A 22,978-nucleotide genomic window follows, 5' to 3' on the forward strand; every position below is an offset into this window, starting at 1 on the left:
TGGGGGTCACAACAGAGTTTCAGGTTTAGTGTTGTCGTTACAATATGTGCTATCTAGTTGTATTCCTTGGCATTGGGGTTGGCAAAAAGTACTAGCACTTCTTCTGCCTGCTGATGGACCTATAAAGGTTCCTTATTCAAGGATGGGATGGCGATATGCAGGAGGTCACGAAAGAAAACTACTGCTCACTTTGATGGTCATCTTCGATGGATCTTGCCACAACTTTTTTTCTTCTCAAGGGCATAAAACATAAAATTAAGTCGAGGGGACTTAGCGACACGTAAACATCACATATTTATAGAATAGAAAACCTCACATAGATATAACTGTACAGCAATTATGACAATCGGAAAGAGCATCACAATTTTCAATGCAAGCAAAACTATATTGAACGTACATAACGAGCGCAAACCAGCAGATATGCAGGCAAACAACAGCGGGAAAAAGTGCACGTCGCGTTACCAGAAAATAGAAGTACTATATATGAGTAAATAAATAGAACAATCAAGAAATAAATAAACTGAATAAAATAAAATATTCTAGAACGTAGCGTATAGGCACGGTTACAATGTTGATATATCTATTCATGACTGTTGAGTGTATGAAACTATGCAACGGAAGTGGACGGCTCTTTGCACAACCTTCTTGTGCTTTTACATTCTTTAATTCGTAAACAATGACGGTAGAGTGGTTTATTGAAATATAAGAATAATGAACCAAACGGAAATGAATCGAAACGAACCGATAACTTGACGCACTGAGAAACCACACCCACATTTGCATAGCGCATGTGATGCTGTACAACTGTACATTTTTAGCTACTGTGGCGACTGTGCGAGCTACAAGTGCGAATTAGAAGATCTTATATATATATATATATATATATATATATATATATATATATATATATATATATATATATATATATATATATATATATATATATATATATATATATATATATATATATATATATATATAGATACATTCAAATTCGAATAAGACAAAATTCGCCCCCGGCCAGCACAAATTTCTCCTCAACTGCAGAGCTTTCTTTATAAGATACTAATTCTATTGTGCTTCCTTTCGATATTCGTATTGCACTCGAGTGGATGACAATTTTTTGTTTAACAAAAAAAAATGTTTACATTTAGCAGTTCGTTATAAGTAATCTTCGAAATTTGCCCCCTAGGATCTCCGCATCGAATATTGCTTCTGAGGTAAAGTACAGCTCCATAGGAAAAACCCAAAGGATGGCTGATACGAAAATTGTTTTGCGAACAGATCGAATATTGCCTTTGGCCAAGCAAGTGGCCCTCATTTTCCGCTCGTCAAAGTGCAAGGTGTCTGTTAATCTGAATAGGTGTTCTAATCTCCAGACTCTCTTAAGGCAATCTTGAATTAAAATTTTAGAACATGAATGCAACGTGAGGAAGTGAATAAAGACTGTTTTACATGGTTCCTCTTAAGTTAAGGAATGCTTTTGGGTGGCTCAGGAGAGTGAGGTGACTCCAAGAGCCACTTAGAGTTCATAACGCTAAGATATTCCTATTGGAAAGGAATGCAGTGCTATTTCATGATACGGTCGAGCAAAGAAATCATTCATAGAATATATATATATATATATATATATATATATATATATATATATATATATATATATATATATATATATTTGCGAAGTTTATTATGAACTTCTTTTGACGTGACTTCGGCAACGGTAATGCAATGAGACACCGCGATTGTTTAGTAATGCCGCCGAGCGCACGCCTCCGAGCAGCCCGGTTGCGCGCAGCGCGGCGTGGTTTCGCTAGAAATGCAAACAAGAGAGGCGAGCTGGCCCGATAGGCGGAGCAAAGCCACGAGCAAAGCCAACTTCTGGCTTCACTTTAGCTTCACAAAGAGTGACGTCAGGGCCTCTCCTGGGTTTCCTTCCTCCATGCCGACGGCAGTAAGGGGCGGTGATGGCGTATGCGACGTCACCACTCCCTCCCCGGTTGGGTAGCGGGTGATTTGAATTTCGAAAAAGGTATTCCGACCCTTTAGACGCAATTTTCTCGTAAACTATGTAGTTTCGTGCCAAGACACAAGCGTTGCGAGGTTTCTGGAATGGTATTTAAACTGTCCACGCAGACCTATTATTGGCTTTAAGTGTCACTTTAACAAATGGCCATAAAGCGGGGCTACGAATATGGACGCTTGTAATTCAGGTACTCTTTATTCATAATAGAGTCTCTAAGTGAAGGTTTAATTGTATTTCGTCCTGGCTTGCTTCGTTGGCTTGTGGAGACATCTTTTGATGCCCCATCTTGTTGAAGAGTACTCGGTGAGATTGCCGTACTATTTACTTGGCAGGGCATACTTCCTTTGGGCAACAGGCCGGGTATTTGCCTTTTCCTGCATCAAGCCAGCAGAACTGCCTTGGTGCGTCGGGTTCCGGGCAGCTGAAAATCGAGCTCTCTTATATACGCATGGCAACAACAATGCGAAATATCAGTAACGTCGAAAAACGATATGCATATTCTCCACGCATTAGAGGGCCCGACCTAGAGGGCGAGAAGGAGAGGAGGAGAAAGACGAGAGGAAAGACAGGGAGGTTAGCCAGTGTAAGTACCGGCTGGCTACCGTGTGCTGGGGAAAGGGGTAAAGGGAATAAAAGGAGAAAGAAGAAGAAGAGGGGAAAAAATGGAAACCAGAAAATTCAAACAGTAACGCGAAACTACGCGCTACGACATTCAAAGGCGGTCGCTCAGTTCACATGTCCTTAAAAACTTAAGCAAAGCCCTTAAGGCCTTGAGTGCCGAAGCCCGTCTGGACCAATGTCCTAGAGCTTTTTCCTCTGTAAAGGGGCGATTGTCCAGTTTTTCGAGAGCGGTCACGAGCACTTTTCTTAGCACTCTATAGAAATTATTCTATAATGTCAGTAGAGAAGCCAGCACTTGTGCGCACAATATTTAGCGTTCTCCTATTAGACATAAAAATTATTCAGTGAAGAGTATTTGTGGGACCCGACTCGTGGCAGCTCATTCGTGGATAGGAAAGAAAGTAACTAACCTGAAGCGATGCAGATATCCGTCTGTATAATTGAACCTGTCTGCACACACCCACCGCTCGCAAGGCGTATCAAGATAATACGTCGTGCCTTGAAGAATGTAGTGTCCATGATAAGTGCAGTCTCCTTGGATAAGAAACAAGAACGCGAAAAGAAATCTTTATTTTGCTGCTTGTGGAACTGTTTATCGCTGGCACGTTACCGTTGCCTAATTGTCGTCATTTTATCACGCAACTCGAACGCCGGCCATTGCTGGATGCACTAACTGAATGACTACAGTGTTCATTGAAAAGGAGCTTTGGACGTTACGACGTATCCGCTATTGCTGTCCATATTGTGCTTCCCTAGTTACCACTTTTGTCAATGGAGCACGACGAATGTTATTTTTTCAGCGATTGCTCAATGAAAGCACTTGTAAAACGCATTGAGAGTACTAAAACGCAGAGAGAGTAACCTGTTGATTGAGGGCACATAAAGGGCTCCAAACATAGTGTTTTTCCTACTGTTCCTCACGTCTTGATACTCTTTGACCGGATAGAGAAAGAGAGAAACTCTTCATCGGAAGGCGGATATATTTGTCAACTCACACAGGAACGCTGACATACTCTGCACAGAGCTGGGGAAGTGGATTTGAAGATTATGAAGCCGAGTTCAAAACACAAAATAATAAAGAAAACGTTGAGTAAACTTTACTTTCTCAGTATGTGCTGAGACGATGGGGAAATATTTAGGCCTTTCCGTATCATGAGGTGAACCTTGTATTAACCTTGCCGAGTAATATCGCCGTTCTACGCGGATCCTACCACAGTGCTAATTCGAAGGCGTTTGTAAAATAGGGGCGTTGAATCAAACCAATGATGTTGTGCTTCAAATCCGATCCACCTACACTGGTCGGGGTCATTTTTAGCAAGATAAAAGACAAAGCCTGTTTTGTCTGCCAACGGTTTTCTACAAAGCTCATCTCGTCTTCAGTACAAAGGTACTGATTTATCCCGATGGGTATCCGAAATTATGCGACATAAGATATGCAGGAGTGAAACATAGATTAAAAATTGTTATGTTGTGCTGGATGCCTAGCTGCAGTTTGTATAACAGACCCGGCGCTTTTAGTGCCGGACATAATGGCAACGAAGTGTACATTTTCTTTGAAAAGATCACTAATATTGGTACCGCTACCACGCTTAAGGAAAATATCCAGCACATCCAAACGCTCTAGGCTGTGGCCGTAATTTCAGGCAAAGAGTGGTTATGTAACTACAATATGTGAAAATTAGCATGCTGATAAATGAACTTCCTCTTTTACAATGTACAGACGTGTGCTCCATCCTTCTGCTAGCCAGGGACGCGAGAAAATGCTTAGTTACGTAGAGCCCTCTCTTGGAGGAAGCTGTTCTCGGTCCATGGCCCTAACTGCAACTTCAATGCGGACAACTGGAGCCCTGTTGAAGTTTCTCCAAGACATGAAAGTACACGAGTTGTTTTACTATGGCCACCGTCTAATTTACAAAAGCACTCACCACTTCTCTTATCATTATTATCAATCCCAGTACCTTCACTCCCTTTCCTTCTTCCCCTCTGCAGAGCAGCACATTAGAACTCACTAGCTCAGGCCGACCCCTCAGTCTTTCCTATCAATAAAATCTATCTACACATCTCAATCAGAACCGGCGTTTCGTCTTAGACGTTTGGGATTCTCTAGGCAAAACTGTCCCGCATTGCTTGAGTGTACCTAGAGACACATGAAGGTACCAACTTCAGACACAGAGCACGCAAAAAGGTTAATATTAACTTAGCGCTATTGTTATACTACTACTTAGTGTAAAGACCACCAATTATCCTTAACATGGGAGAATATGCACTTTCACGTAGGTTACCGCACGCAAAGTATAGCTATACGCAAGCTGAATACTTGAGAGCAGATTTTCGAGCAATTTCTTACGGTAGCACTCATGCCCTCCCAGTGTTCACCAGCACTATAGATGGTTCTGCTTCAGATTGCGCGCGATTCTGCGAAAAAAAAAACGTTGATTTCAATCTAGTTACCCCAAGCGCCGCGGCGCTGGTCATTACACTCAGTTCACAAGAGTGCAGCGTCTCAGTTATTTTTTGCCCCACCAATTGGATCAGCGGCCCCGCTGTTGATGGTATTTCGGCTAAGCGCTACGCCTTCTGGCAACTTGTTATACTGCACAATATGATAGTGATGCGACGATCAACAAGAAAGCAGGAGTTTGCGCCCCGCAAGCGGGAAATCGGAAATAAGCGATGTCATTGTTTCTAAATTGGCTGCGAATCTTGTCACATGTGGCATTACTCAATTTACACAGCACACAGGCACAATTTTACGTGGGCAATAGAAAAAAAAAAACGCTGCGTCACAACCGAAACTGGTTCGGTGGAACAAACAACCGTTTCTCGTAAAAACAGCGTTGACGTCAGAACGGGCACCCACTGCAAGAAAGAACGACAGTAAACACCTATTCAGGTGGTTACTTTTATGTGTAACTGCAACGAAATCGCGCTCGCACGACACCATGGCTCATATTCACGAAAATGATAGAACAAGAGCGTTGCTCCTATTTTTGCGCTAAGAAATGTTGCGCTGCTTTCCCAGTAGCAGGTACGTCGCACGTGGTCGCTCTCAGCCTGACAAAACCGAAAAAGTTTCGGTACGAGCGCTGTCGGGTTTTCGTGACATCACCGACAGATAGAGGAGTGTGGCCAACAGAATTCCTTCGATGGAGAGCACAGTTGAGAAGTGTTCACGATAACAAATGAACAATACACATTGTCAGATACCCAGAACTCTCAGTCATGTCGTTTGGCGCACGCTATACCAGAGCGCGCAGCTATAATGCACGGTAATATTTCACTGAGGTTGATTCAGCTCAAGCGTTCGGCTAACTTGGTTTTATAAGCTGTCGCCTTAAAATGGAAATACATGCACCCATAAATATAATGAAAAGGAAAATTACGAAGTGAGCACACTGAAAACAGCCGCTATTGAATTGTTTTACAAATATTACTTTCACAGCTGCCGAAGCTTATTTCACTTCTAGTTTGCCGCATTCGGTGGCGAGCCATCTGCGTCGATCTCAATGTGCTGCGTTGTCATGCATCTAAAAATAAAATTGCTTAGGGATTCTGACAATAAAAAAAAGCTGTTGAACAAACACCCAACGTACAACACAGTAACCAACAACACAGTACGTACAACAACAGTAACCACTTCTGCTAGGAATGCCTTCAACGTTAAGTTTTTTATTGTGAAGGCCCCTGAAAAAAAAAAAGCGGTTCCTTAAAATCGCTTGAGCTGCTTTTAACCATCAGCCGATTTTACATTCACTGGAGGGCGAATGCTTCACCCAGTGACCTCCAATATTATGTGTATGGCACCAGCTGATATCACCACACGCCAACGAATTCCCTAATTCCATTCTGTAATCCACTGCGCAACCCTACCTTTGGCTCATTGAATCTAATGGGACACCGATCACCTGCCCTACGCGTCACTTGGACTGCTTAATTCAATTTAATCTGCTTAACCTCGCCTGGAATATCGACTACTCCGGTGTGCTATCCCCATACCGCCGTCTCGCTAGCGCTGTCTTTTTATCTCTTCATTCCATGGCCGAGTGGCGGGCGTAAGTATCCACCCGACACCATCTACAATACTTGAATAAAGCAACGAAGAAATTAAATTCTCACAAATAAGAAAACTGGGTCCTTAATGTACCTCGTTATCATTTTCTCACAACGTACGCGGCGCGCAAATTCCTGGCGGTGGACTCTTGGTTGCAGTGAAATCTAGAAACGAAACTACTTACCAGCATTATTGACGGAAACCTGGACAACACAGCGCTTTTCTTCGGATGGCTGAACAAGCTTGACCCACAGAACCAACAGTACTACGATAGAAAAACGTATGTCGCACATAGTAAATCTTTTGCCTTTAGCCAATGAAATGGCAGCGTCATTCCGAGTTGATGGTCTTCGCAAAGCTGTGAGCCAGCTAACGCACATGGCGAACGCGGTCTCGTGGTAAATCGTTATAGAGATGCTCTGCCTTTAATGATCGGACAATCAACAATTTGTTATTAAAGTTTTTTTAAAACGTGGTTTATGGTCGCCGCCATAAGGACTGAAACCCTTTTCTTTTAACCCGGCCGTCTACTAAAAATCAATTTCCTAAACTCTTCACAACGGCTAATTTTGACCCACAGCAACCGTAATTCGGGGAAGAAGTCAAAAACAATAGAAACAGGTGGAAATATTCTACAGAAGCAGATAAGAATTCTTAACGATCTTAGTGCAGTACGCTGACCGAGCAGATTAAACCAGCAAATGCAAGTAACTCGTCTGTTATACCAGCGTCGAAATGTCTGCTCTCCCACTCGCGAAAGTAGAGCAAGAAAATCGTCTTCATGTAATTTTACTGAATCAGAACACAATAAAGCATTTCAAAACAGCTGGATGAGTACCTTTAATGACTTTCATTCCAGAAAGCGAGAAGTGGCTGCCTTAACTTAAGCTGGAGGTGAGAGCTCGCTCATCATTCTTTTAATGCAAGGCACATTTGCCGCGCAGCTGGACCTAGCGCCAAGCTCGAAGACATACTGCGCAGTTTTATGATCCATTACCAAAATCTTCGGACAGAATGCCGAAAATTAGCTTTATACAGGGTGTTTCAGCGAACACCTTCAAAAATCTTTAAATGTTGCCTTTAAAATCTTTAAATCTTTAAATCTGATACCTGGCAGATATCCCAATTCTAGTTCATGAGCTGGCCTATACTCGAGGTGGCGGACAATACTTGAACAAGGAATTGAGATCCAAAATCCACTAATTATTAAAAAAAATCACTAATTTGTTTTCTAACTAGATACAATATGGTCCATATTGCTATTTCCAAATTCCAGTCGTGGAGTTCGCAAAGCGGATCCACTTTGAATGAATTTTCAAGGTGACACCAGTTTAGAGATACAAATTCCTGAGCTTTGCGGAGAAATGCATTGGCGTTCCAGTTAATTTGTTAACAAAACGTACTTTCATGCACTGAAGCGCACAAGTAACTGGAACGCCTGTGCATTTCTCCGCAAAGTTCGGGAATTTATATTTAGAAACTGGTGCCATCCTGAGAATTCGCTCCCAGTAGATCCGCCTTGCGAAGTCCACTGCTCGAATTTGCGAATTGCAATATGGGTCATAAGATAATTAGATAATAAGTTATTTGTGGATTCTTGTTATATTAGTCGATCTTGCATTTCAATTTTTTGTGCAAGTACTGTCCGCCGCTTCGAGTACACCGGCTCATAAACTAGAATTGAGCTATCTGCCACAGGCAACCATTAAAAATTTAGAAAGTGTTCGCTGGAACACCCTGATATGCTAAGTATTACATCTCTACGCACCGCAGAGAGACCTTAGATTTCAAACCAAAGGCCGTTTGCCCTTCTCCTAGCGCGCGCCACGCTCCCAACCGAAGGGTCGACGTCAATCGCACAAGTGCGCCCACGTACATGGCAGTGCTGTGACGTCACTCGTCGTGACACGTGACTTCGAGAATCATACAAGGGAACATCAGTTATTAGTTTAATTTGTTGCATCAACAGACGAATTAAACTTTCAAGACCTATGAAAACATGCAAACAGAATGTCTGCGTGGTTTTGTTTTGCTTCCTATACCGTAGCAAGAGATATGTACTCCCGTTTCGTCTGGTTGTTCCCACGTCGCGCATTCGCGGGCACAGGGAACGAAACTATGTCCTTTTATACCGTGTTCCAGTGCCGCGATCATGCTCTTTCATTCTCTCGCGTCTGCCCCAGTGCTTGGAATTGTGGCACTTGCAGCGCTAGTCAGGTGTTCTCATGCGGGGCGCGCAAAATCGCCTGCTGTGGGAAACGAGGCAAACGCAACCTCTGATGCGCGAGACCGTCACCGGAAGTCCACCACTCAGCAAAAATGAGAGAGAGAGAGAGAGAAACAAAGAAGGTGGGGCCCCTGACGTATTCATCACGTGATCATCCGGCTCTAGTTTGAGAGAACGCAGGGAAGCGATTTCTCTTGTGGAGGCTTCACGTAGTAAGTGTTGAGAGTGCCTATTTATTTATTTATTTCACATACTGTCAATCCCTCATGGGTTATAACAGGAAGGGCAAGTACATATGGTAGTATTTGAGAACAAAGAATATAAATACATTATACAATCATGAGTCTGTTATTGCAAAGGTTTTGGCTTCGCTAAACTAATAAATTAAGCACTTCATCACAAATGCAATATTTGGGTACAATATAATATAACGAAGAAGAATCTGAGAAAAGAAGAAACCAAACAAGAAAGAAAAAAAAGACACCTAAAAACACATGTGATATAAACCGCCTAATGATTATGACAAACAGGATGGAGTCATGCGTATTATGCATCATACAGAAAGAACACTCATAGATTAAAGTGTTAAAGATCGGTAATAAACCTGAGTATGTAAATCAGAGCTGGAAGGCGAGGAGATGTTTTTCCACTGAATTAGCAAATGTATCTTATGAGGAGCTATTACTAATAGATTCACTCAGTTTGTTCACTCTCTTATCGCTAAAGGAAACAATGAATTCTTAAAGCAATCGGTATGAAAAGAATACTCATTTAGTGTTTGTGTGTGTTTATGTCGCGTTGGCCGTGTTTCATTTCTGGAGATGTATCTAGAGGTATCAATATTAGGTTTGTTGTGTAGGAGCTGGTACATAAGTTTAGAACGGGCTAGCACAGCTCGGTTTTGTACTGTTAGGATTCCGGCTTTGGTAAGTAGTTTGGTGGGCGAGTCTGCTAATTTATGTTTATTGTATATACATTTATGTTTATTGTATATATAAGGCCGTTTGTTGGCAGTGACGCTCGCCTCCTGAAATCGCGGATTCGTAGCACTTGAAATATTTCTGTCTCTGATATTGATGAACTAATTTGAAAACTTCTTCTCGTAGAACACTCCTTAGAGGGCACGTAAAAACTTCCAGCCCATAACCAAAGTTTGCTATGAGGCTTGCAGATGGGCCTTTTAACGTCATTTCAGTTCTGCACTCGAAATTATTAATGTACGGATGCCAGCAGTCCGGGAATAGACAGGTATATAAGGACATTTGAATATCAGTTGTCCCCTTAAAGATAGCTCTTTATTGACTTCAGCTTCCATAAAGACGATTTGATGCTTCGGGTAGTGGTACAGCTTTCCAACTTTTCAAGGTTGTGCCAGCTCCAGGTGGACCTAGTAAATTATTTTATGAAGATGTCACAGGGGGCATCGGAAATTTATGCTTGACAATTCTCGTCGTGAACGTGAGCCGCAATATTGCCACCATTTTTCAGTTGTGTACTTCTACAATATTGATTCGACTATGCACTGAGACACAATTAGGTGGGGATTTTACAATATAAGATTCATAGTATAGTGCGGTCAATAATAACACGAGTAAGGAAGAGTAAGGTTCAAGAATAGTTTATTGACACGTTCCATCACAACTCTGTTGATCTTGTATCTCATTTTCCGTTGCCTAGATTCCCCGCATTCCAAAGTACTGCGTTTCGATGTCAGTCTTCATATCTTCATCGGACCAATCGTCAAAGCGACAGACTCTACGCGGGCAACAATGGGGGAAACGCCGGCCTCTGCCTCTCGCTAGCCTGCAGTGACTTGGTAGGTCAGGCAACGTGCAACTGGAAACAGAGATAAAAAAATGTATTAGTAGATGAGAACTTTATTTGAGCGACCTCATATTAAATGGAGCTCGAACGGCAGGCAGACATGACCAAAGCTAAAGCTACCTGGATAACTTGGTTCATGTCACTGAATAAGAATTATGCCATCAAGCAATAAGCCAACGATATCGAGCGACTGCAAACACATATTCGGCATTTCGCTTTTCATTTCTTTGTCTTACTTCTTTGTTTGGATTTCACTGTCATAGTCCTAGCGATGTGGATCGTGCTAAGTAAATTTTTAAAAATTGCGGGCGATTAAGATACTGCCTGATGGAAAATTTGAGCGCACATCTATACGTGAAAGAAGTATGCCTGCTAATCTTTGGTATTATCATTATATAGGTACGCGGTTTATATTAGGAAGAGAACGCTGCGGGTAGCGTGGCTGGCGCAGACAATCGGTCTCGTGCGGCACATTGCAAACGGAGCCGTGTGGCGCGACGGCCTCGTTAGTCGGGAGATCACGAGAGGCAGCGCGTGGCTGACGCGTGGGCGCGATTCACAGCAGACGACACAGACGCCGCAGACGCGCCTTCGTTCATGCAGTGTTTTGTTTCCACATGTAGTATCGGTCAACGCGCTCGCCGCATGTAATAGGGGAGCAGACGACGGCGCGATACTGTGGCGCCATCTCGTAGCGGTCATGGCCGCAGAGCCCGTCTTGCGCGCAACTACAGTTCTCACGCTTTTGCCGTACCCTCCTTCTCCGCTTTCCTCCTCGCGGTCTCCTCGCTATCGCCGTGTAAGCATCATGGACGTTGATTTCGTCTGTGTGGCTCCCTTTTCAACGTTCACTAAATATATCGTCCTTATGCCTCGTTCAAGATCGGCGTTCGTTTCTCCACGCTCACCAACAATAGAACGTGCCAACATCTGGTGGCCACACATGATGATGATTATGATGATGATGATAATGGTAGTTTCTTGTGCTTCTCTTTTAATAGTAAACGATGCCCAATAGTCACCACTTGACCTGCTTGGTCTAATCACAGTTTACTACATCTATTCTAGTCTAGCATATTGGCTGTCCTTTTTATCGTTTTTTTTTCCTTCATTATAACCTATATCACTGTATTGCACATATACATATGCTTGCAAAGACTCTGGTTTTGTTAATACCTTCCTTGCTTTTTTGGTCACGAATACTCTAAACCTCTCTAACTTAGCTAGGATGCTGACCAGTTAAGGCTCCGATTCCCTTCTAAATTGCTTCCTTTTGGAAGATAGACAATGGTTTTTTGTTTCGCTTGGTGAAAATATTGGTATTCTATTAGAATGTGCTCAGGCCTGTCCAGACATCTGCTTTGGCAGACGCATGGCGCGTCCTGTTGAGAGTATTTCCTCCAATATGATTTTCTACCGAGGCAGGCAGCTCAGAACTCCAATAGCAAAGGACTGCCTTTTTCCTATATTGTCAACATTCTTCCTCCAGATTTTTCGCTTGCCATATTTTTTAACCTCCCCGGACTTTTTCTTGCAACCATTTGTGCCCAATTTATTGTCTTTGTTTTCCTTTCTGTACATTTGATGACTCCTTGTTAGTGTTTTCACACTTTAAATTACCCTGTGCTTTGCTGCCAACTTTGTTAACCTATTCCTTCCATCCATGTACGCGCTCTTAAAGCTTAAATATTTGTGCGCTTCACCCAGCCATTTCTTTTCGTTTATGTTTCCGGATCAAAACAAATATTGCTTCACCCTTGTATCAAATTAAAGAAAAGGCCTAATGCATGTCATGCTCCGGTGTATTATCCATTGTTTACTGTTGGCTGCGAATAAGCTCTAACCTAAAGAACATTTCTCATTTTAGCAAAAAATGGTATTTGCGAACGATAATACTTCCACCATTCGTGGCAAATTGCGTGTGAAGTCAGAAGAAATTTCGACACTTCCAGTGAAATTCATATCACTAGGCCGCAAACATAGCGTCAATGGCCGCGATGGTATCTTTAGTTCTTAAGGTATTGTTCACATTTCCAACGGCTATTCCTGTTAGGGGTAATAAAATGGTGACCAAATAAGCGTAACAGAAAAATTGCGCTGATAGTAGATAAACATACACGGGAAGCGGCAAGTTTATGGACTCGAATTATGATACAGTTGCTTGGATATTGTCTTATTAGCTGCGGGCGTGCTTTCTTTATATAAATCTTCGCAAGTATATCTCATATGATGAGACATTTGTTGAAAACAGTTAGTTTTGGCTAGAAGTTACGAATGAAATTGTCGTGGCCTTCCTAAATGCTAATTCAGTAAGAAAACTCGAGGTACCTACGTTTTACGAACTAGCGTGCCGTGAGTTTCATTTGTCGCGCCCCGGCAGTACCATTCTTCGCATGGAGTGTCGAGGTTGAAATATCTACCATGGTCAACCGTTGTTTCGTCGTACCAGCAGTCACCTTTCACGGAGAGAAAACAAAATAACACCACACAAACATTTTCTGAATTTACTTCAATGCTGTTTTTTTTCCGAGAATTACGAACGCTGCCATGCTATTGCCATACCTTTATTTAAGGGAAACTCCCAGCTTAACGTGTTGAAGATCACCGCAACTTCAAGTTTATTGCAGTGCTTCACGGAGAGAGTTTGAGCTTGTCTTTAAACCTACTAGCATTTAATCAATGTACCTTGTTGACAAAACCATGGATATTTTGCAATGGTGGTAACGACACATTCTGGCGGTTCGTGGGGCCATAGCGCTTAAGCGAGACCGGACCAGGCACTGCGTGCGCGGTGATTTGCACTCCGTTCAAATTTGTTCCTATTGGGTGTTTTTATTGGTGCGGAAGCGTCACATGGCCCATTGAGCGAAAAAGTTGGCGTCTGTAGCCGCAAAACGACACCTAAATTTGCAACGTCATTGACTGCGACGCCACGTCACAAGCGGGCCTCGACGGAGTTCCCAGTGGCGGCGATGCCACGCTACGAGCGTGCCTCCATAGGGCAGAGCGGGTGAAAAGGGGCAGTGCCTTAGCGCGCCAGGTGTCGCCTGAGGGGAGGGGGCCTCACCGCGACGCCACGTCATCCTCGCTCTCGCTCTCGGAAGCCTGTGCGTAGCCCGTATCTCTCTCTCTCGCTCAGCCCCACTGCGCTTAGAGGCTGCGCGCGCAATCCGCCCTTGGTGACCGCTGCTGCAGCCTCGGTGTTTCGGCGCGCAGGACGTGGGTCGCATGCGGCGCTTGCACCGAAGGCTGATGCTGCTTGCTGGCTTGGGCAGCACGTGCGGCTATGGTGCACTACTGGCAGCGCAAAACTCGAAGGACCGCTCAGTGGCGTTCAGTTGGATATTAATGCTTCCGCATTCACAACTCATTCCATGGTGACGTTTTATGTTGCTGCAACACGTTAGAAAGGTACTGTTAGCTTTTTCGGGGTTGTTCCTTTTCCGTATAGGAACAGGAGTATGGGTAGTATTGTCGAATGAAAGTAAAAGAAAAAGAAATGCACGTAGGAGGAGCAAAGAAAGAAAGAGAGAAGGCTTGGTAAATGCACCACTGCCGACTCTCTAAGCCAGTAGCTACGTAGATTATGATTAGTCACTACAAGAATAACTGCGAGATGAGTAGGCGCCAACAACGCAACCCCTCGCGCAGACCTCTTTGGTGACCTGGTGCTAGCTGCTAGAGGCAAATAGCGCGTCTGGTAATCCACTGTACGCATGGTCGTTCGAGTAAAAGCGAATTACTGGACGCTGGTAGGGGCACCTTTGGACGCTTCATCTAACAAAAATGCCTTATAGAGACGTTTTTTAGTTCCATGAGTGTCCTTCGCGAAAAAAAAAGAAACATATAGAAAAGAATCGTTTTCACGATTACGCCATTGCAGAAAATGTACGCAAAGCGCGAAGTAGTACGCACTTCGTCATGAAATAATAACTCTGTGTTTTTCTGATTCATTTCGGAGCCATCAGGTGGCGCGGCCAATCCGGTAACTAACATTTACGCCTCCGCTAACCCTGTAATCCATTTGCGTTTCTTGGATTATCCGACACGCCAAAACTGGCCACGGCATATTCAGTATGTATATGGACAAACCGAAATTCACTAGTAGAGAACTTTAGCATTGTGTTACTGTCTTAGCACACCAGTTACCAATACCGGCTGATACGATGTCCGCGCGCAGAGTTTACCGGGCTGCTGTAAGTTTATCGAACACGTCGCTTCAGGTTCCGTCAATGCTTAACAGTGCTATATGGTGCCCAGGTTGTCCGCTTCAGTTCTAATTGGCGCGTGGTGCTTTTAACGCGATAGCGTTAAGAAGAACCTGTGGCGACACACTCCGCGCATACTTCTGCGCACCCTCCGTCTTATCATCTGGCCCTGCATCACACAGCTGTACGCTGGACTGCATGGTCAATAAAACATAGCGCCACCGCCACGTCACCGCAGGTATGCGTCACCAACGGTGGCTATAAAAACAGGCTGCTTGGCTAAGAAAGGGGGCCTTCTACCTTCCGCTACTGTGACGAACGTAGCGTTGGTATGCCCGTCCGCTGCCATCGTTCGTCGAATAAAGAAGCGTTGCGTTTTTATGTTGGGATTCGTCCTTCGCTAGACACGAAATCCCACAAACCTTTAGCTCGGGCCCAACTCCGACGCGGTCTATTCAAATGCATTTAAAACACAAAAATGTTTTTCTTACATAGCCCCTCGACCAATTTTAATAAAAGTGGTTTCATTTGGGAGTGAAAGTTAAATTCTAGTGACAGTTTGAAGCGGAATTTTGATTTAGGGCCTGTTAGAAGAATTTTCAAAAATTCTAAAGTTCGAAAAAGATGCATGAAGTTTACAAATTAATAGCTCTGCATCGAGAAGTATCGCGGTTCTGTAAATGGGATCCATTAGATCATTGAAATTGGACAAATTTGATATGTCACTTAATATCTCACACTAATTTGTTAAGTTGTGCACTAGGGTTCTGCAAAAGCTGTATTTTCATATTATCAATTTTTTTTAGACTCACATGCAACATATCAATTTTGTCCACCTTATATGTACACTCCGACGTCGGCGTCCATCTTGTTTACAAAAAGTTTATTTCAAGAAGACATGATACGAGCACTGAATCACAATCACGACACAATTCTACGAGGGTGATAACATCTACCAAGTACGAACCATTCTATACATGGCGCATATTCAAGGTAGCGTGCGGGTCCTCACTAACTTATAACTACATAGACCCACGGAAACGCACAATTACACATAAACTTATTGTCACATATACAAAATGATGTTCAATCTTTACATTGAACACACTGGTTATGTGCAGTGATGATGTGACAGAGACTCGGTACATAATTTTGTAGGGATGCTACGAGATGTCTATGTTCAAAAATGATCATGGATACAAGAGCACACACACAGAGAAATCACGGGCACCTGCAGTCTTTGCACATTGCAAGACTACTGTTTATGGCCTGGCTACAAGAACCAGGCTGGTCGAAAATTAAGCCGTACGCGTCCGTCAGCCGCGTACAGGACCGGCGTCCAGCGTCCAGCGTCGGACGTCGCTTCGACAAGGAGAATTTCGAATAACGCATACCCAACCATGCAAGGCCCTCCATGTGGCGCAAGGAAATTACTGAACTAATTGAATTTGTCAAGATAAAATACGTAGAAAAATCGTAAAGTACGACTTATGAAATGGCATGATAGCGACGGACTGATATTTGGGTATACGGGATCACATAATTCTATTACGCGGAAACTCAAACACATACTCCTTTTAACGCGTCAGTGTTTTCCAGCTTCCCTTTGAGGTCTGTCTTAGTAGGAGCGGCACCCCCCCGCTTCCTTGCACAGCATCAAGAAAAGAACCACCAAGCTCGCCTTCATGCATAGCATTCGCCGTCAGCGTTTTCCGGTGAGCTTAGGTTACATAAGCTGCAGTTGCCGGGAAGCGCGAGAAGCACTCAGGGATCTTTGAATGCTAACGCGTTCCACTCTTAAAGGCGAAGCGTAAGCGTCCTCCCAAGTTTTCTCCCTAGCAACAGCCAGAAATAGTTGTTCAAATGAGCGATCACATTGTCTCATGTGAAGGCGAGGTCAATGCCTACATGTTGTTTTGTCCTTAGTACAGATGTCCTTTTCTCTCTTTTTCTTTTTTTAACATGGTTAGTCCTGAAGCGAGGGCGTGGAATCCAAAAAAGAGTTTCCTTTTTCCCCTAAGAAATGGCGGCACAGCATTTAGTCTTGATGAATGACCTGTAGTACTTGGGCAGCTCACTTCACTATGCCCACCAATACCGATGGCTTGGCAACTCGAACAGCGTCAACATGAGTCGCACACTATTGGCGTCAGTATAGGATTCGCCTGAGTAAAAGAAGACGACATCAAAAGCTCGGAAACATGTCAGCTCCGATTTGAAGCTCATCACCATTACTGCACCATATATCGTCTATATCGAAGTCTGCATATTCAGGGGGAGGCACAAAAGTAAAACTGCGAAACGTCGACCTTTGAAATTCTATAAAGCAAATTTAAGCACAGCAATGAACTGAGGATAGCGAGAACGAGGTCAACCGGATGAGATATAGCTTTCCTTTAGCCCGCATATAGTAATTCGAAGCATCCCTATAAATTCTTGAATGTGATAGCAGAAATAAATATTATCTTCTTACTCTTGAAATGACGAAGTTCGACAGCCTTGCAAACGTACTATATCGCGTACCAATGCAACCTAGGCACAGTCGACAGCATCAAAAGGACCTTATAATTAAACAGGCGTATAATGACTTACATGACGACGCACCGTTTGTCTGTGATCCCCCAGACATTGCGCGTACGCTCTCGTACGTCACAGCAACCATCCGAAAAGTGGCTAGAAGTCGGCACTAACCAAAATGTTGCCGTAATTACCTTCACAAACTTGGCTTCACCACGTCTTCAAATATCCGGCGTTATGTCCGGTTCAGTAATGCGCGCATTCTTCAACACAAAGATTTCGCGCGGCTTTTGCAAAGCAAGATGCGAATACTCTTTAGCATATACTGACCCTTGCGAATGTGGTAGTTGGGTTGCATCTATGATTCACCACCTCTCGGTTGTCTGAAGGCCTGGGGTTGACCTTAACGCATTTACCTTCTTAGCGGACCAAAACGCAGAACATCAAAGCGTGCGCATGCACAATTATCTTAAAACATTTTTTTTTCAGTTTTAATCAATGCGGAATACCTTACACATGCATTGCTCCAAAGCGACTTATTTAACCACGAGTATCACTCATTCACGCCTTTCTGGACTGTGTGACCTGTCGCTATAAGAAGTTAGTGAACCCGCCACTTCCGCCAAGATGCGGAAGCCTCGTGCATGGGTGCCTGGACGCCAGTGTTCCCACGGGAACGTCACACGCTCATCAAGCCAGCACAACCTCGAGCAGGAGCAATAAAGTCTGGCCAGGAAAGAGAAGTGCTCCTACACGAGTGGTGGTTAATGAGCTGTTAAGGACTGCATATCACTAGACGCCGTGAGACAGTCAACTATTTCTAATGACTCACCGCGCACATCTACGGGCACAATCTCCGTAATGAACTTTCCATTGGAAAGATGGTACAGCTGCGGGGTCCAAGCCCACAGGACTGCTAGCACGAAGCGCATGCTACAAAGCGATCGTGGGGGACTCCCGGCCTGCGTAGAAGTGTCCTCTCCGAGTGCTCTTGACGGGTGCCAGGCATCGGCGAGTCTAAATAGGCACTGTATTTCGAAAATCTCTTAGGGTTCATATTTCCGTACAGTTTATGCTACATTATTGGGCTGCCTGGAATTTTTCACTCAGCAATTCTTCTCACTCGTTTGAACGTTTTGCGTTAAGCGTTTCTACCCACACTGATACGTAATACAAATTCACGCCTCATTATCCAGACTTCATGGATAAGTCCTGCAGATTACTGAAAAAAAACGACTCGGAATGATAGCGGGGAACGATCCTCTTTCAGAAGGAATTCCATAAATCCGTCTTACGGTTTCTCGAGGAGAACTCATAGGAGTGCTCCAATTTCTTATACGTATCTTATAGTGGTGAGCAAACACGCTGCATAAAATTTTGAGCCGATTCACTGACATCGAATCAAGTCGAGGATTCCTTTGAGTGCACTAGTGGAGTTACTCAGCTTTCTTTCTTTTTTTCTTGCCTTCTTTTTATTTTATTTTTCGCGCCCCTATTATGTTGAGCTGTGCTTAGTGTCACAACTAACGACTCAGACCACTCCACTTTCCTCTTCGGCTTGCGTGTTTGAGCGCAAGCAGCTTTAATCTTGACGACCCGAGAATACCCATATGGATGCGCTTTCGCTTTCGGCACATGCGAGCGCTTTCAATTTTGTGCACGCGTATGCGTTTAGTTACCAAAAGAAGTTTGAATAGCAAGGTATACACTTCACTCTCGTGAAGTTTAGGAGCATATGTTAGTAGCTAACAAATTTTACTGAGCCTTTCTTAGCAGCTAATAACTTTGATGAAGAAGTACGTTCAGGACGCTGTTCACTGAAATTATCCGGTGATAAAGTGACGTAACTTTTTTTTAATTCTGGAAGTTTGCGTGCAAGAACAGTGATTTTATTGTGAGGCTCGTAGTAGTGGGGGATTCCGGAATTATTTCGACCTCCACGGGTTCTTTGCCGTGCATCTAAGTCTAAACACTTGGGCGTTTTCCAATTTCGCCCCCATTTGAATTGCGATTCCGCGACCTGTTGCTTAGCTGCCCAACACCATACCCACTAGGAAACCACGGCAGATAACGTCATGTTACATATTTTGTATGGTAACTTTCACCTAGTTGCTACACGATGGCATTGAGTCTATGCAATGGGGATGAAGTTCTGCATATTTTCTTAACACGCATTAGCAACCTTACCTGCAAACATTCCTCAGTCACAGCTATGTTAACAGAACAGAGATGCTGGCGAGGAGTCTCTGAATGTAGGCGTCCCCCATGTCGGGTACGAAGTTATAAACCGTATGCCGAATGTTCAAGTCAAGCCAAGTGAACTCAAGTTTATTGCGATAGGTATGCTGAATTTACATGGTAAGAGTATTACAGCAGGACGCTCCTGAGCTCTGAAAAAATGAAAATTGCCAGAGGAACCGATCGTTTCGAAAAGCACCTCTGGAAACAGGGTTCGCTTCACAGACGGGTGTATGCACAACACAAATGCCCACGCTACCACCTACTTTGTGCCTTAGTGCACACTGGCACCGCGTGATTAAACTTCCGCAAGGCCCGTTTTTAGCACATGTAGTCGCCGGTCGAGAGAGAGGCCTCATTTGGCCCTTTTAATATTGTGCAATAACTATTACAGAACTGGGCGTGTTGAGTTCCCCCCACCACGAAAAGCGTCATAGAGTAGCCTCAATGTACTTGCCGCTTGTAAAATCGGCTGCCTGCTAGATAAACATTTCTACCATACAGCAGGGCCCTGTGGACAACATGCGTAAAATACTTATTGCATACAAATGTTACCTATGCATCTGTTGAATCAAAAATCTCTATGTTTTACGTAAGTGTACTCGTTATACTTTCTTTTTCAAATCATCTGTATTCAGCAGAATGACCTTTATTGAGCAAACATAACTCCCGACATGAAGACGCCTTACAATTGCTCAGTCTTTGCAAAAGCGGGCTTTCAAGATCACAGGTCGGAGGTTTCTGATAGAGGGTCCGTTAAGCTGGCACTTTCCAGGCACCCCAACCGGCAATATACAGCAACCCTCACAGTTGAAACAGAAACGCGTTTAAACGGTCCACTGCAAAGAAAGTTGGGACCGTGTAATGAAAGTTTAGTTGAAGATAATTAGATATAGAGCAACCTTCGTGCCGTAACTGATGTTTGAAATGCGAGTGGTAGCACCACGTAAATACAGCAACAAGAACGTTTTCCGATATTGCAACTGCAAAATTACACCCATTACCACTCGCCTGAAGCGACGCACGATATAACTAGCGGTACCTCTGCATGACCTGCGAGATTGCACCGGCGCGGCCGTGCAAGATCAGCCACGATACCGTGCGTAGATTACCAGCGTAGCGTAAATACCGTGGTCGCCGCCGGCGCCTCAACGAGCCTCCTTTTCGTCGAAATGTTCGGTGCTACACCGCCCGCTCTGTGGTCGCAGGGGTTCATCAGGAGTGGCGACGCGTGACCCAGCCCACGTGCCCGGCACCCGCAGCTGCCCGCGGTGTGCCGAAAAAACCCGGACGGGGTGTGCTGGGACCTGTCTCATAGCAACACCATCAGGGGCACAGATCGTCGGCTTAGTCGCTGGCTATAGGCTGCTAGCAAGAAATCCACAAAAGTACCAGCTCTGTGGATTTGCCCATATTCGTTCAGCAGTAAATCGCGGATGTCTGATTTTCCCTTTATTCATTACTTTTCTCCACATTGCGGGTTTCCGCAGAACTACTACGTCAACAGCGTTCCGAGAGAGATATTATTAAAAGTAATGCTACGCTAAGCGATCGAGTGTTGGTTCTTCCTCTCCTGCGAGAGCCCGACTTTACCGGTCTACGTGGTCGCTCGTCGCCACAACATAATTAGTCTTAATTATTCAATCGAATTCTCAAGTATTATCATTAGTTTAAGAGTCTGAATAAGAGAATTGCAGAGCAACATGAAAACCTCCCGATACAACTTGCTGTTGCTAAATACGTGCTACATAAAAGTGTTTGTCCGAGCACGTAAGAAGCCCACGAATGCACAGAAAGTGCCTCCAGCGGCCAGTCGCGCGGATTTTTTATACGTGTATCCGCGAACCTCTTTCACGGCCGGAAAAATACTTTTGTATTGTAATAGTATATATATATATATATATATATATATATATATATATATATATATATATATATAAACGAGAAGAAAGGGGGTTAACCGAGGGACCCGATATTTATTAGTCATATAATGAGAAGCCAACAAACACTGACACCAAGAACAACATAGGGGAAATACAACATAGGGGCCACCTATATATATATATATATATATATATATATATATATATATATATATATATATATATATATATATATATATATATATATATATATATATATATATATATATATATATATATATGAGCACTATATTTTGTGTCTATGCTACCAGCTGTTCGTGGATTCTTAAATGTCTGCAGTGTTTTTTTAACAATGCGCTTATACTTGACAGCACGTATGTTTTGTTTCGCATTGGCGCATGTTTTACAAACAAAGCGCCAACACTTCTATCGGGAAATGTATTCTCAGCTTCCTGTTTACGCTACATTTGGAAACATTTCGGAACCGTACTAACATAGAAGGTTTCCCAGTTAACTTTAGCCAGAGATTAAAAACATGCTAATGGCACATCGCTGCATAGATCCGAGGTAATGTTTGCCGTCATTTGGAGATATTCAAGTTAGTTTTTTTCATTCCGCCTAATTATTTAATCAGTTTTAGATTGCTAATCAACTTCTGCAATATTAAAATTAGATGAAAAGTGTCAATGAAAATTGCAGAGCTACATGAAAAACTCTCATTACAACTTTTTGTCGTTAAATACATGCTACATAAAAGTGTTTTTCCGAGCGCATAAGAAGCCCGTGAATGCATACAAGGTGCCTGGAGTGGCAAGTCGCACGGCAATTTCGTGTACATTTTCACGCTCGGAAAAACACCTTCATGTAGCACGCATTGAGCAACAGAAAGCTGTATCGAGATGTTTTCATCTTGCTCTACAATTTTCTCATTGACACTTTTCGCCTAATAATGATATTATAGAAGTTGGTTAATTAAGGCTAATTATCTAATTAGACGGAATGGAAAAGATATAATTAGAGTATCTCCAAGCGATGGCAAACAACATTACCTTGGTTCTGTCCAACTACGTAGCATTCGCATAGTTTTAAACTTGGGCTACATTTAGCTGGGACATCCTGTATAACCCGCCGAGGAAAGCATATCTCGCATTGAAAAAGCCAAGACCACTTGTCGAAACGTTGGCTGAGGCGTTCACCTTGTCCTTATTTTGCTTATCACCTTGCATTTCCCCCTTCCACCTTCCACGTGTTTTGCTCAGAAAGATAAGAAAATTCTAGTCAAAATCTTCATACTGAAAAAAATGCAGTGGCACCTTCTCAAAGAACAATAAATGCACGTGTTCTCGGTAAAATGTTGGCACCACAATGCCTCACAGTAGCCGCGGT

At 43.4% G+C, this 22,978-nt stretch overlaps 2 long non-coding RNA genes across 4 annotated transcripts; both read right to left on the reverse strand.

Moving 5' to 3' along the window:
• Window positions 1-2,200: 2,200 nt before the first annotated feature.
• LOC135912981 (uncharacterized) lies at window positions 2,201-7,445 on the reverse strand. 3 transcript variants are annotated; one of them, XR_010567856.1, is made up of 4 exons: window positions 7,421-7,445; window positions 6,880-6,960; window positions 3,055-3,178; window positions 2,201-2,444 (listed from the first exon to the last, which is right to left on the reverse strand). It is a non-coding gene; the product is annotated as an uncharacterized lncRNA (long non-coding RNA). The 3 variants fall into 3 exon arrangements; XR_011507777.1 differs by lacking the exon at window positions 7,421-7,445 and adding an exon at window positions 7,355-7,373; XR_010567855.1 differs by lacking the exon at window positions 7,421-7,445 and having other exon boundaries at window positions 6,880-7,410.
• Window positions 7,446-10,533: 3,088 nt separating this feature from the next.
• On the reverse strand, window positions 10,534-18,488 carry LOC135912979 (uncharacterized). The gene is made up of 3 exons (XR_010567853.2): window positions 18,304-18,488; window positions 13,079-13,202; window positions 10,534-10,758 (listed from the first exon to the last, which is right to left on the reverse strand). It is a non-coding gene; the product is annotated as an uncharacterized lncRNA (long non-coding RNA).
• Between the last annotated feature and the right edge of the window lie 4,490 nt (window positions 18,489-22,978).

Source organism: Dermacentor albipictus, chromosome 8, assembly GCF_038994185.2.
Source record: "Dermacentor albipictus isolate Rhodes 1998 colony chromosome 8, USDA_Dalb.pri_finalv2, whole genome shotgun sequence".
NCBI classification, from domain to species: domain Eukaryota; kingdom Metazoa; phylum Arthropoda; class Arachnida; order Ixodida; family Ixodidae; genus Dermacentor; species Dermacentor albipictus.